Source organism: Centroberyx affinis, unplaced genomic scaffold, assembly GCF_046629955.1.
Source record: "Centroberyx affinis isolate AG114_WGS23_722 - 3 ecotype Tasmania unplaced genomic scaffold, CSIRO-AGI_Caff_v1 ptg001906l_1, whole genome shotgun sequence".
Taxonomy (NCBI): domain Eukaryota; kingdom Metazoa; phylum Chordata; class Actinopteri; order Beryciformes; family Berycidae; genus Centroberyx; species Centroberyx affinis.
In genome coordinates this window covers 136,755-149,702 of record NW_027280269.1, presented here as the reverse complement: position 1 = coordinate 149,702, position 12,948 = coordinate 136,755, and the positions used below count along the sequence as shown (strand labels likewise).

Here is a 12,948-nt window from a genome sequence, read left to right as displayed (position 1 = left end):
AAGCTGATACCTACCCAGTATTAGTAAGGTGTTCCTACACTGTAAAAACGAATTTGGGCTTTTAGTTACCTCAATTCTTTTTCCTTAGTCAGTTCAACTAAAAATGACTAAAACATTGGGCCTACTTGAAATTTAAAGTTTTAATGTGGTCAACTCATCAGTCAAATCAGAACTGTCCAGGTAACTTAAATTGCTGAGTTGACTCAATTAAGTGTGAGTAGTAGCCCCTGCAAAACTGCCTTGGACAACCCGCACACGCCCACACGGACATACCCTCGTGCTCCACATGCATCATCCAGAAAAAAGGACCATTGCAGTTTGAGAGGACAGCAAGACAGCAAGTCAAGACAGAGCAAATAATTTCAGGTTAATATTTTTGTAAGTTACAACGTGCAATGCCATCCTACCTAATGTTAAAATTGTTGCCAAATCCTCGTATTATTTATAGCTAGCTAGCTAACTACAGAATTCTTTCCTCATTGATTTGTGTTCAGAACATTTTCCTCCTTGCCCCTGACTGATTAAGTTACTGATTTGTTACCGACCGGTAACCAGCTGGGGAACGTTAACCAGTCCGGGGCAATGAGGAAAACGTTGATGACCGACTTACTGACCGGTAACAAGTTGCCGAGCAGCAGCCAGTCCGGGGCAACGAGGAAAACATTCGCTGCAAGCCTTCAAATCCATAAAATAATACCCTGGTTAGCTCCCTGTATATATTAACTATCAAAATTCAGCCAGGGTGTTTGTGTATGTAAATCAGATATTCATTAATTTCATAAGTCTACAATCTAAACCGCAGTGAATTGCATGGTTGCAGACAGTAGTGCTAACTTTAGCTAGCTTGTACCTTTGTATGGCGAAGCTAAGCTAAGCGATTTTATTAATATTCTAGAAACAACTGACTGCACTACAGTGAAGAATATGAATTCTTCCCCCAGTGTCACAATATTTTATGGGATATCAGAGTTGCTAAAGGAACCATGGCATGCTTCCCTCAAAACTGGCTAAAATTAGGTCCCTTGAAAGGATGCTTTCTATGGATCCTATACATTTGAGACAACCTAAAACTTGAAAAGTTTCACTTCCTACCAAGAAATGCTACCAAAAATATGTTTTCTTCCATTTGGGACAGAGCCACTGTTTATCTAGCAAGCTTATCAACAGATAGCTTAACATGGATATAATATAAAACAATGTGTTTACTGCTGCATTACAAAGCTTCACTCTTTGTCAGTGCATTGATGTTTAAATTAATCTATGCTGATATTAAGATAAAATGCTCTCACTTATTGTCTATCCCTGCATGATATTAGTCAGTGATGGTTTATTTGTTAAAAGGCTGAATTTGGTTTATTAACAGTAATTCTGTATTTGCTGTGGATGACATTGTGGATTTGACTGAAATTACACAAGATATGGAGATATCAATCTGACATTGACTTGTTTTCTTTACAGGGCTGGAGGTCATATTGAGTGGTCTGGAGCAGCCTGTCCTGTCCCCTGTTGGATGAAGTTTCTTGTTCTCTTTGCAGATTGCTGCAGAGTTCATGCGCCTGGTTTCTGTTGATCTCCACCAGTCTTTCTTAGATGGACTTGACAAGTATTTTCCAAAACTGCTGGAGTTGTCCAGAGTGTGAGCCAGTAGCAGTACCAAGCTTCACAGTCTGCTTCAGTCCCTTGATGTTCAAGTAAGGATAGTCTGATCTTAATCAAATTCTTTCTCACCACTGAAGAAAGATTGAAGTTGTGACATCACTTGTAATAGTGGGGCAATGTTATCTTGTGATTATCAGAAACTAACAAATGTCTACTGGCTCAGTTGCGTGTGTGTTCTCAATCGGTGGTGCTCAAATCACATTCTGGTTGCGGATGCTCAGGTCCACCAGCTGTGTTTACAGCGCGGCTAGAGCAGTGACAGACAGACTTTAGTTTGTTTGAGGTGTTTTTCTCCTGTGTATTTTGCTATTTACCTTATTGTTACTTATCCTGTCAAAAATAACCTATACAAGCATGCCTACATTCCATCTTCAGATCTCGATTGCTACAGTTGGGACACAGTGTGTCTTCCTTTACTGTTCTTCTGTGTTATAGACTTCCAACCAGAAGAGCAGAGCTGCAGTGTTGCTTGGACTGCCTCACTACCTGAGAAAGGATCCCTCCAACTTCATCAAAGTCTGTGAGGTGCGTTACAGCCATTGTTTATATAGTTACAGTGCTAGCTTTTATACCCTAATCAGGCAGCTTTACAGCAAACATGTTTTTACATGACATCTACATGACATTTACCTATAACTTGATGGTACATGTGATCAACTGTCTAGAAATTGAAAATGTTTTATTTACCTACAAATTCAGTCAGTCATTCATTCATTCCCACTCCATGTTAAGATGAGGGATGTTTTAGACCATGGAGCAGCACCAGTCGACTTATGTTTTTTTACAGTCTTGTGGTGGATTTTTTTTTTTGCACTGTCACCCAATGGATGTAATGGCCATTACACAATACAATGAGGGACAGTGATAAAAAAGACATATAGACTCTGTGTCTTACAACTATTTATTTATTTTCTCATGAATAAGGGACATGTGTTTTCTCTGCTCGTTAAAGGGTTTTAACTCGAGTCTCTGTGTTAATATAAAAATGTATCATATTGCTCTCCTTCGGGGGAGTCATGGATGAAGTTCGGAGTAGTCATTTGGTGTTAATTTGAGGATATATCATAATGCTGTCCTGGTTGTGCCAGAGTCTATACATGATGAAGTTTGGAATATGGTACACACACAATAATTTAATACATAATGATCTTTAGGCCACTGATTTGGAGGAGGAAGCTGTGAAGGGAGTGGATGTTGGCCTACTCTTCATCACTAAAGAGCCTGGAGGTGAACAAGACCTGCTCGCCAAGGACGTCGTTGACGTTGCTGTGATCCTGGAGGAGAGGATTCTCAATTTGAAAAAATATTGTAAGATTTGGCATTTTTCAGCATGTTGTTAAGAATCTTATAATACCTGAACTCTGATTTTGAAAAAAAAACAAACATTTGTGTATGAACTTGAGTTGTTGAGGTCAAAATAAATAGTATATATTTTTCTTTAAAGTGATTTCTTGTTTATGAATGCATTCCACTCAGTCCTGTTAGAAAATAAGTGATTTAGTTGACTTGGCAAATAATGCTATTCAAGGTATTGATCAAACTTAAGATTGCCAGTGAGGCCAACTTTTACTGAAAAAGTAACCTGGCTGCCTTAAAATATTATGTTGATTCAACTAAGGTGCTTAGTTGAAATAACTTATGTTTCCTTGTTTGTGCAACAGAAGATAGAAATACATGTTTGTTGGTTTGACTCATAATGTAATGTCACCTCAACTAGGCATTTAGTTCCTACAACTTGAATTTCCTTGTTAGTAGTACTAAAAATGTTATTGATTGAACTTTAAATATCAAGTTGATCTAACTGTTTATCAGTTTCAGATTAGTCACTTTAACTTATTATTGTGAGTGGTAGGAACATACATGGAAGTGGAAAGAACTAGACATCCTTAGCTCTCTTAACTCAAGATTTTAAGGCAGCCAGGTTACTTATTTTTTTAAGTTGAGCCAACGTGTTCGTTTTTACAGTGTAGTAAAGTGCTCTGAGAGGACAGAGGGTGCATCCCAAGTCTCTTAAATTGCATCTACGTTTCCCTCACTTGCGTCTTTTCCTTGCGTCTTAGTCCCTCCCACCGAGGATGCATGGAGAGACCATGCGAGGAGAGAGGAAACAAGGAAATATGTTTTTAGAGAAATGAGATGTCCTTTCCTCTGAAGCGTCATGTGAAGCGACGTCCTTTTCTGCATGACAAAACGGGTTGTGGATTAAATAAACGTAATTTAGGTTCCCCATGTTCTTGCATTAACGTTATATATCAAAAAGCATAAAATAACAGGCATTTACACTTGTACTGTTTCTCTGCCATCTCGTTCAAATTTGCCAGATGTAGGGGCGGAGAATTGACGTCATGGTGTTCATCTGAAAGTCTTCCGGGAAGGCTGCTCTCGTGTCTCCTCGCTCATAGCTCCTCAGAGATCCCTCCTCGCTCCTCGACCCTCGCTCCTCGGAGCAGAAATAAGAGCTTTGGGACGACCTTCAAAATGACGGACCAGAACGACTTCCGGTTCAAGCGAGGAGCGAGGAGCGAGGAAATATCAAATAAGAGACTTGGGATGCACCCAGAGAGTCCTCTCAGAGAGCTCTTATCTTAGCCTAAAACCTCTTAGCAAGGAGTCCTAGCTTGGGAGTGATTTAGGAAAGAGCAACTCTGAGCAAAGAATGGACAAGAACTTTTATCTTAGTGAGGAGGTGTGGTTGACCCCGTTGCTAGGTGTGATACTCTCTTTGGACGCTGTCATTGGTTGATCAAGGAAAATCAACAAGCCTCTTTTTGTCATCTAGAATGAACACAAGGAATCACACAAGATAAAACACAATTTGCGCGATATTAAAGCGTGGTTTGCTTATACTATCAATTTTTTTTTTTAAATAGAGCTCATTGGACAAAATCTTTGAAAACCATACGAACGGTACTTTTTAATACTTGTTGACGCATTATGCCTTTATTTGGGTGAATGCAGTAATGTTATTATACTTTACTAATTACTATTTGGTGAAAATGGCTCAAGACTCAGTAGTATTAGTATAATTTATAGACTATATTGGCAAGCCTATATGAATAGGATTTTTGAACAAGAGTATATTGCAGATGATGCGGACGTGTGTCCCATCAATACAGAGAAAACTCACCATATCCATAGCTGCTGTTTTGCGACCGGCCAGAGGGAATTAAACAGGCTGCGTCACAATATGAGGCTGTGAAGGAGCTGTGATTGTTTGTGTGATTATTCTACGCATTAATGCGTCTTTTCTGCGTCTTTCAGCCATTTCCTTCTCTCCTTAAGAAACTCCTAAGCTCCTAAAAGTCCTCCTCTCTACTCTTAACACTTTTCCACCTTAGGAGCTCTCTTAAGGGCTAAGATGCTTTGTGAATAGCTTTTATCTTTACTAGGATTTAGTCTTACTTTTAAGGGGAAATTCTTAGAACAGGTCATCTCTAAGAGTTTTCTTAGAATTTCACTACTAGGACCAACTACTAGTACTAGGAAGCTTTGTGGATACGGCCCCTGATTTATTCTGTCTGTCTGACAAAGTTGAAGTCAGGTCACAGAACCTCGAGGCCGGCCTAGCTTTCACTGAGGCGCTTGGAGTCAACATACCACAGAGAAAAGAGGTCACAGCACAAAACGTGCTATTCATACAATGGCTTAACACAGCAGACTTCTTGCATCATAAAACTGGTGCTGGTATTCAGTTTTGCATGTCAGGAAACAGGCAGTAAATGCTCCAAAACCCTCTGTGCTCCAGTTACGCCGTCAACCCGTACTTCTGTGGAGCCGGGCCCGACTGTCAGTTTAGTTAGAGAGATTCGGCCGGCAGGATGTTTCTCTTTGACTCTTTAGAGGGACGTGAGAACAAACTGAGGGGCCTGATTATTCCTAATTGTCAGTGTCACTCGGGACTGGCACATCCAAACACAAATAGCAACGCTGATTGACTTTGACTAAATTAATTTGTTTTGGGGGTTAGTCCCACTTGCATTAGACTCACTCAATGAATCTTGGTCTCGTTGACCTGATTCAACCTCTGCCGCATTGCTCAATTTGCCTGTTTGTCTAACTGCTGTATTTGAACATACAGGGCTTTATTTTGTAAATAGCACTCTTCCAGCAACAAGTAAGCCTTCTAAATATTTTCATTAGCAGACCGGCAACTCAAGCCTCATTAGGGAAGAAACACACAGAACCCATAAATTGCAGAGAATTAGACCTCCACTGAATAAATCCCCTGTGGAAAAAAGAAGACAAACAGGATGGACAAGAGGGGGATAAAGGAGCATCAACCGAAAGCTTCATCAATGACTATATTTCAGTTGCTCGAAACAATTTGAATTGGTTTTTAAATACAGCTGGGTTTTCTGCAGGAAACTTTACTGTGCAGCTTCTCTACATCCAAACAACAGCTCCTTCAACAACTCTTTCTTCACTTTGAAACTAAAAAAAAAAACAGATCCCACCAACTTAACTTTTATTGACATGTTTACAGGTTGCAAAACATTGAGTTCTCTGTGTGGAGAGCCAACTGGGGTATCTGCTTTACTTGTGAAACTGCGAAGCTCATGAAACACACACATGCACTTCAGCTGTGCACACACAGACACGTAGACACACACACACACACACACACACACCGAGCTTGCACCCCCTACATGCAACACACATGTAAGCACATACACACATAAAGCAATAGCAATAAATCCACAAGCAGGAACAGGATGCATCAGGATTCATACTGCCCAGAAATTACATATACTCGAACATAATTTATCTGAACCTTGGGAATTGAGGTTAATACTTAAATGTTTTGAAAATCCCACGGAAAAATGCATTCAAAATATAAAACCTTTATGCACATGCATTCTGAAATGCTTTGTACAATCAAGTTGCTTTAGTTGTCAAGGATATTACAATCATTAGCTGGCTTAGCAGTCAGCTGAGCTACAGTTTTACTGCAGCTTTCTACTCAAGCATGTTTGATGGAATCCATACAGTATGCAATATTTAATATGGGATTCATAGAAAACCTAACTTTGTAGGATTTGTGCATAGCAGATGCAGACCATTGATCCCACACAGGACAATTAGCTGTTATACAGAAATTGCAAGTTTGTTTCCTCTTCCTATTAAAAATGCATCAATTGGTCTCAGTGTTGATCTAAAGTAAATAAGGTTAATGTAAAAGTTATCATTGCCTTTTGCTCTTGGATTGATAGGACTCCTTTCAAATCCCACAATGCTCCGTGATACCGAGGTCAAACTAGGACTTGAACAGAACTCAAGACTCCTGTTTGCTGAATGAAACCTCTCTTAGTTCAGATGGCTCAAACAGAATATTGTACATCAAAGAAATATAAGTATCAGAAGAGAAAAAAAAGGCTTGCACCCATATAAACATCAGAGGAAGCAAGCAGACTGAAAGGCTTTTGAAGTGCTGTACAAAGTCATGAGACGCTTTAATGACACAAGCAGGACAAGCCACCATATCCAGGGGGCCTGCTGAAATTTCTGTGGCCAACATAAAAAAGGGAGAGCATCTGAACACCTGATTATGTTTTTTTGCAGGTCCAAAAGGAATGGCAGACTGCCAGCTGCATTGTTCTAAATAAATGTTTCATTACAAATACTACATCAACTTCAGAAAGCTGGCATTTGTTTGGTTAACCTGAAGTGTATTCTAGGAACTATTTGCATATGGATCAAATTCTGGGATATGTTGAAACTGCAGTTAGTTTTCAAACACAGATTACAGGGGCTAGATTGTGTGCAACATTTAGTGGATGGATGTGATTTTTTGCTGCCATGTTTTTGTTTCCTCTTTATGTCATATTTTCAACTGTGTCCATTTTGCATCCCTCTTTGTAAGCTCTCAGCTTTGCTGAGTGGGGATGCAAAATGACACTTTTTCCTGCTCCATGGTCTGATAATGTAGTGATACTGTGAACAGATAAGAATGCACATGCGTTTTGCACACTGCCATCTTCCTGTACATATGGTACCTGGAGCTTTGTAAAAAAAAAAAAAAAGCCAAACAGCACATTCTGTATCTTCTAGTGGAATTTTTAACGTCAATATATTTGATAAGGTGTTCAGGTTTTTTTTGTGTTTATATACTAGTCTACATGCCATGACACACATGTATTAATATATGGCCATCTGCAGACTTGCTAATGTGAATATCACGTGAATACACTGCACATTTGCACATCACGTGTATTGCTTTAAATTCACATAATTGCTTCTTCAGTTTTCATATGTCTCTTTCAATTTATATTCTGCATATATTCTCTTTGTTCTGCTGCTGTACTGTACATTGCTGCTGTGACACCCGAATTTCCCCTAGAGGATCAATAAAGTGCAGCTTTATCTTTATTAATGGTATTTCTATAATGGTTCCACTATTTCATACTGTATACATACTGGCATTATGTTTATACATACTGAGATTTATAGCACAGCATTTTATTCTTTTTGTCTTTTCCCTGATGAATCTTATTACTTTTGTGGTTACAATGACCTAATTACCCAACAAAATCAATAAAATTTCATCTTATCTTAAAAAGTCATAAGTGAGCAATAATTAGCCCCAGAGGGAGTTGAGCTTGATGGATTTCATGAATGTCTGATATGCTCTTTGAGATGAAACTATACAGAAAACAGAAACTAACATCTTACCACACCACATATGTGAAAAATGTAGTGTATCTCAGGAGTTTGTATGTACTATATTGCTGATTTTTATCGTAACTTCAATGATCTATTGCAAGCAATTGACCTTTGAGTTATAGACCCTGGTGTTAGCTACTTTTCAATACCTCTCCTTGAAGCAAGTTGGTACATATAGGCTAAATAGTGGTCAGGTGGCAGTATATTTGTGCTACTACTACTACTATACACAATACTAGCCCCTAATACCCTGTACTAATGAATTTCCCCTCGGGACCAACCTCTCAGCTGAGTAGAAGGCTGAGAATCACACAGCTAACACAAAGACGCTCACACTCGTACCAATGGGTATTTTAGAGTCTGCAATCCACCTGATTTGCATGCCTTTGCCCTGTGGGAGGAAAACCGGAGCACCTGGAGGAAACCCACTCAAACACTGGGAAAACATGCAGAAGGGGCATCGAACCTGGGACCCTCCTGCTGTGAGGCAACAGTGCTAACCACCTCCATGTCACTCCCACTGCAGGATCAGTTCATCTGTAAATAATGTGAGTCTGTAGATATGTTTTGTACCTATGTACGTGCAGATACTGCTGCTGCTGTCAGGAACAGCTATACAGCACCATAATGTAAGATAGAGCTGAGAGCGTGTAGGAAGTGGACTACATAACATCACTGAAATACAAAGACAAATTTGTTTATAGAATGAACAAAAGGCCTCACTAGAGTGGTCAAGAGAGCAAATTACTCATTATTTTTGTTGAAGAACAGCTGACTTACATAAAATGTAATGCTAATCAGCTTGTCAGACTAAGTGGGGTGTTAGACACGGGTACAGACATACACTTCAGACAGAGGGTTTAGACTCTACCTTTAGATTAAAGAAATCCGTCAGAATTTCCCAGAGGAACAACTTGGATTTGTTGAAATTCTCATTTCACCCACAAGGACTTAGTGTATGGTTCGTGGCTAATCTACAAGTTGAATAAACATGTCACACCATAAATCCTTTTGTAACCCTCTTTTAAGATTATCCTTACAGTGCCAGATAAACACATGGGTCAGTGAGCAAGTTGAATTTGTTAATGTGTGTTAGGATGAAATTATCAATGCATCAAAATAGAAAAGAATGAATAGACAACACTGAAAAACATGGCAACACCTGGTGAACTTGGACTGAAGCAGTGAAAAACATGCCGCTTTATGAAGAATGTGTCAAACTCGAGGCCTGCAGACAAATTTCAATCTGGCCCACAAATATGGGTTGTCAATTTATTCTGGTCGCTGTAGTTGAAATACAAGTAAATTGTCTCAGCCCCTCCAACACACTTTCAAAAACAGTATAACACTAGAAACACCAAGAACCGCACCGCAGTTTGCTTGGAGGAGGCCAATATTATAGCAGGATGCTGCTGAAAACAGCAAACCTTCCCTGGATAAAATCAAAAAATCAAAAAACTACAGTACTGTAAAACTGCCGTGTTCCTCACCTGGCTTACTGTAATGTACGTACTGTAAAAAGCAAAACGAAGGTTTGATTACTGTACTTCTATATTTCCATCAACCCTGTCTTGTGGATTTGGCCACAGGTTCTCATCCACATCACAATGGATGTTTTCATTAGCCAAACATCTTGGGAAGAATCTTCTGAAATCTGAAAACATGGTCTGGGAAAGTGGAACATGGGACCATAGAAACAGTGTCCGATATAGAATGATGATGAAATATTACATCCATAGATAATGTAGTCCAACTGGTTCATGTTCCACGGTAATTGGTGTCAATGGATCTCGTTATCCTGAAACTTTCTGATCTAAACATGGAATATTGTTCGTCAGTTTCCATAAAACTATGCATTAAGAGTAATGCAACAGTTACTTATCATTTTGAGCAGTTGTATCAATTGATAGTTAGATCATTGTAATGAAATGAATAGACAGTCATCTCAGATGTAATGTGTGAATTTCATTTTGAAATGGTAATACTTTGATGCTAAGTTCGGTCATTTTGAACATGTGATTTTAGTTCAATGAACAAATGATCTTAGGTTTATGTGTATTGTATCCAAGCAATTGGAAGAAGTGTTAGAGTTTTGAAAAATGTGCATTTTGATCATCGGCTGTGAGTTTTGTGTCTAGAGTTTTGAAAAATGACATCAAGGTTCTGAAATTAGTGCCAAAGTGATTGAAAAAAACGGAAATGATTGTACGAACAACTAAACAGTGAAACTATCGGTATCTTGTGTGTGAGTGATCTAAATTAATGTTCCTATGGTATTTCATGATAAATGAGTTATTTGAACCAATGATTCTGCAAGTGCAAGGTTTCTTTAAAGATATGAATGCACAATGCAATGTTTTGAACATTGGACAGCCTGTGTTACAAGTGATGACCGTTTTGAGTTTTGTGTCTAGAGTTTTGAAAAATGACCACAAGTTTCTGAAATTAGTGCCAAAGTGTAAAAAAAACTGTAACAAAAATCCCAGGTAGTTCAGCCTATGTTCCATTGATTGTGTGGCTGTTAATTTATTTTATTCATTCATTTTATTCATTTATTCCACACAGTCAGCATTTTGGTGTCAGTGATCTATAAATACATCATTTATTCAGAATGTACTGTATGTGTTACTTTTGCAGCACAGACAAACATGAGCTGGAAATATTTTAGCAGGCACTACACAGGTGTACTCAAAAATGTTCTTCAAGGTTGGCAGGTTTAGTGTAGTGTGTGTGTGTGTGTGCGTGTGCGTGTGTGTGTGTGTGTGTGTGTGTGTGTGTGTGTGTGTGACAGAAATAGAGAGAGGTGGGGAAAGAGGGAGACAGCAAGATTGGATATTTCCAGCCACATTGTCACTACAATTGCATCAACAATGAATTGGAAATTTAAAACTGTGACAATGGCAATGACAATGGACAATGGCAAAGTTAATTTTCTGGTGACAAGGGTACAATTGCTGCTCATTTGGAAATAGTAGTGTGGACTAAACTGATGATGACAAAATCAGCTTCCTATTCACTGCCAGGTGATCAGCTCCATGTTATAAATTAGCGTGACATCACAGATTATATTCTTGATTCGCTGATTTCTCGCTTTGGATTGAGTTGTTCATGGTCATAAATGCTGGTGAAGCTGTCCATGAGAATAACCTGCAGGAATTCTTAAATTTAGCTGCATTTCCCTTTAAATAAATAAGAAATCCGGGAGTATAAATGGGAGGTGGAGGCAACTGTGACAGACCAACTAAAATATACTGACATTCAAGAAAAAAGAGAGGAGTTTTTAGCAGTTATCAAAATAATACCAGAAAAACTGAAAAACTGCCTAGAAATGACTATTTAACGGCAGCATTTAAATTGCTGTGCCCTTTTTCTTTTTCCTTTTTTTTTGCCTCCATCTCCGTGAGAATCTGTGCATGCAGCTGGTAAATTGAGTTGTGGCTTAGAGAACATTCCAAGACGGGAAGAGAGCATAAACCTGCGGGGTTTGTCACGGCGAGTCAGTGGATGTGACAACTATAGATGTAACACTGTGGAAACAAATACTGTAAACCCACATGGACAGATTTACACAAGCTAATCAAGAGAGGGTTAGTCGGCCACCAAGAGGCAGGTAAAAAGGATCATGAACACTTATGTACTGTACAGCAGTCAATTAAGAGGCAAGTATGTCTCAAATCCCAGCATGCCTTTCAAATCTAGGCTAAGCCCCTGGAATGCGAGCATTTGTCCAATATAAGTAAGCTGGGAAACAATGCAAATTCCCCATTTATGTAGCTATTACATTTGGATTACTGTATTATTATTAATAAGGTAAATTACAAAGTCTGCCACTCCTCTTTGAAAACAAAATAACAGGCTAACCCTTTTTATAAGAAACATACTTACATTCATGAATCAACATTCATTCATCACACTAGATGGCGTGACTACGTAGCACATTTAAGCACAAAACCCTGCCATATCACTGAACTGTCTAAGACATTATTTTAGATCCACTTTGTAGTGAATTTTAAGTTCCACATGCAGTCATTTGCTCATTCTGCGCTCGTGTCACTCAATTTAAATTGTAGAAATTATTCCAATAGGCTCCTTGACTCGTTTCTCCAGGTAATCACTCCATTATGGGTATAAACTCCATTCCTCTACTCAGCACTTAATACCATTCAGCTATTAAACACCCTGCGTTTTAATTTAATGCCTATGACTGCGTATGCATTTAAAATTAGCAGCCATAGTTAGACAAACTGGTAAAAAAATGTCATTGGTGTTCCTTTATTTTAGTCATGGTGATATTCTTTATCAAAAATCACTTTAAGCGCCTGCATATGAATAACTTAAACCCTTCACAGTAAATCAAATGCAAAGCCATGTTTAAGAATGGTTCATGAAGGTCACACGGTGGAGGATTTCACCTGCACCGATGTAAGGTGACAGACTGAACAATGTCAACAAGATATTAAGGGGGAGGAGGAAAAAAGATAATAAAGAACATAACCTGCTGTGACTCCAGCTACTGCGGTCGGTAAAGCTCCGCATACTGATGTTGAATCAAACCTGCCATGAGCGCAGAGAGCAATTATTGCTACAATATTTTGATTCAATCTACAAGTAAATTAGGCAATTTCTCTG

At 38.8% G+C, this 12,948-nt stretch overlaps 1 long non-coding RNA gene across 1 annotated transcript; it reads left to right on the top strand.

Annotated features, from left to right (window-relative positions):
- The first annotated feature begins 288 nt into the window (after positions 1–288).
- Positions 289–2,184, top strand: LOC139653256 (uncharacterized). Its single transcript, XR_011695994.1, has 3 exons — positions 289–366; positions 1,459–1,691; positions 2,095–2,184. It is a non-coding gene; the product is annotated as an uncharacterized lncRNA (long non-coding RNA).
- The last annotated feature ends 10,764 nt before the right edge of the window (positions 2,185–12,948 follow it).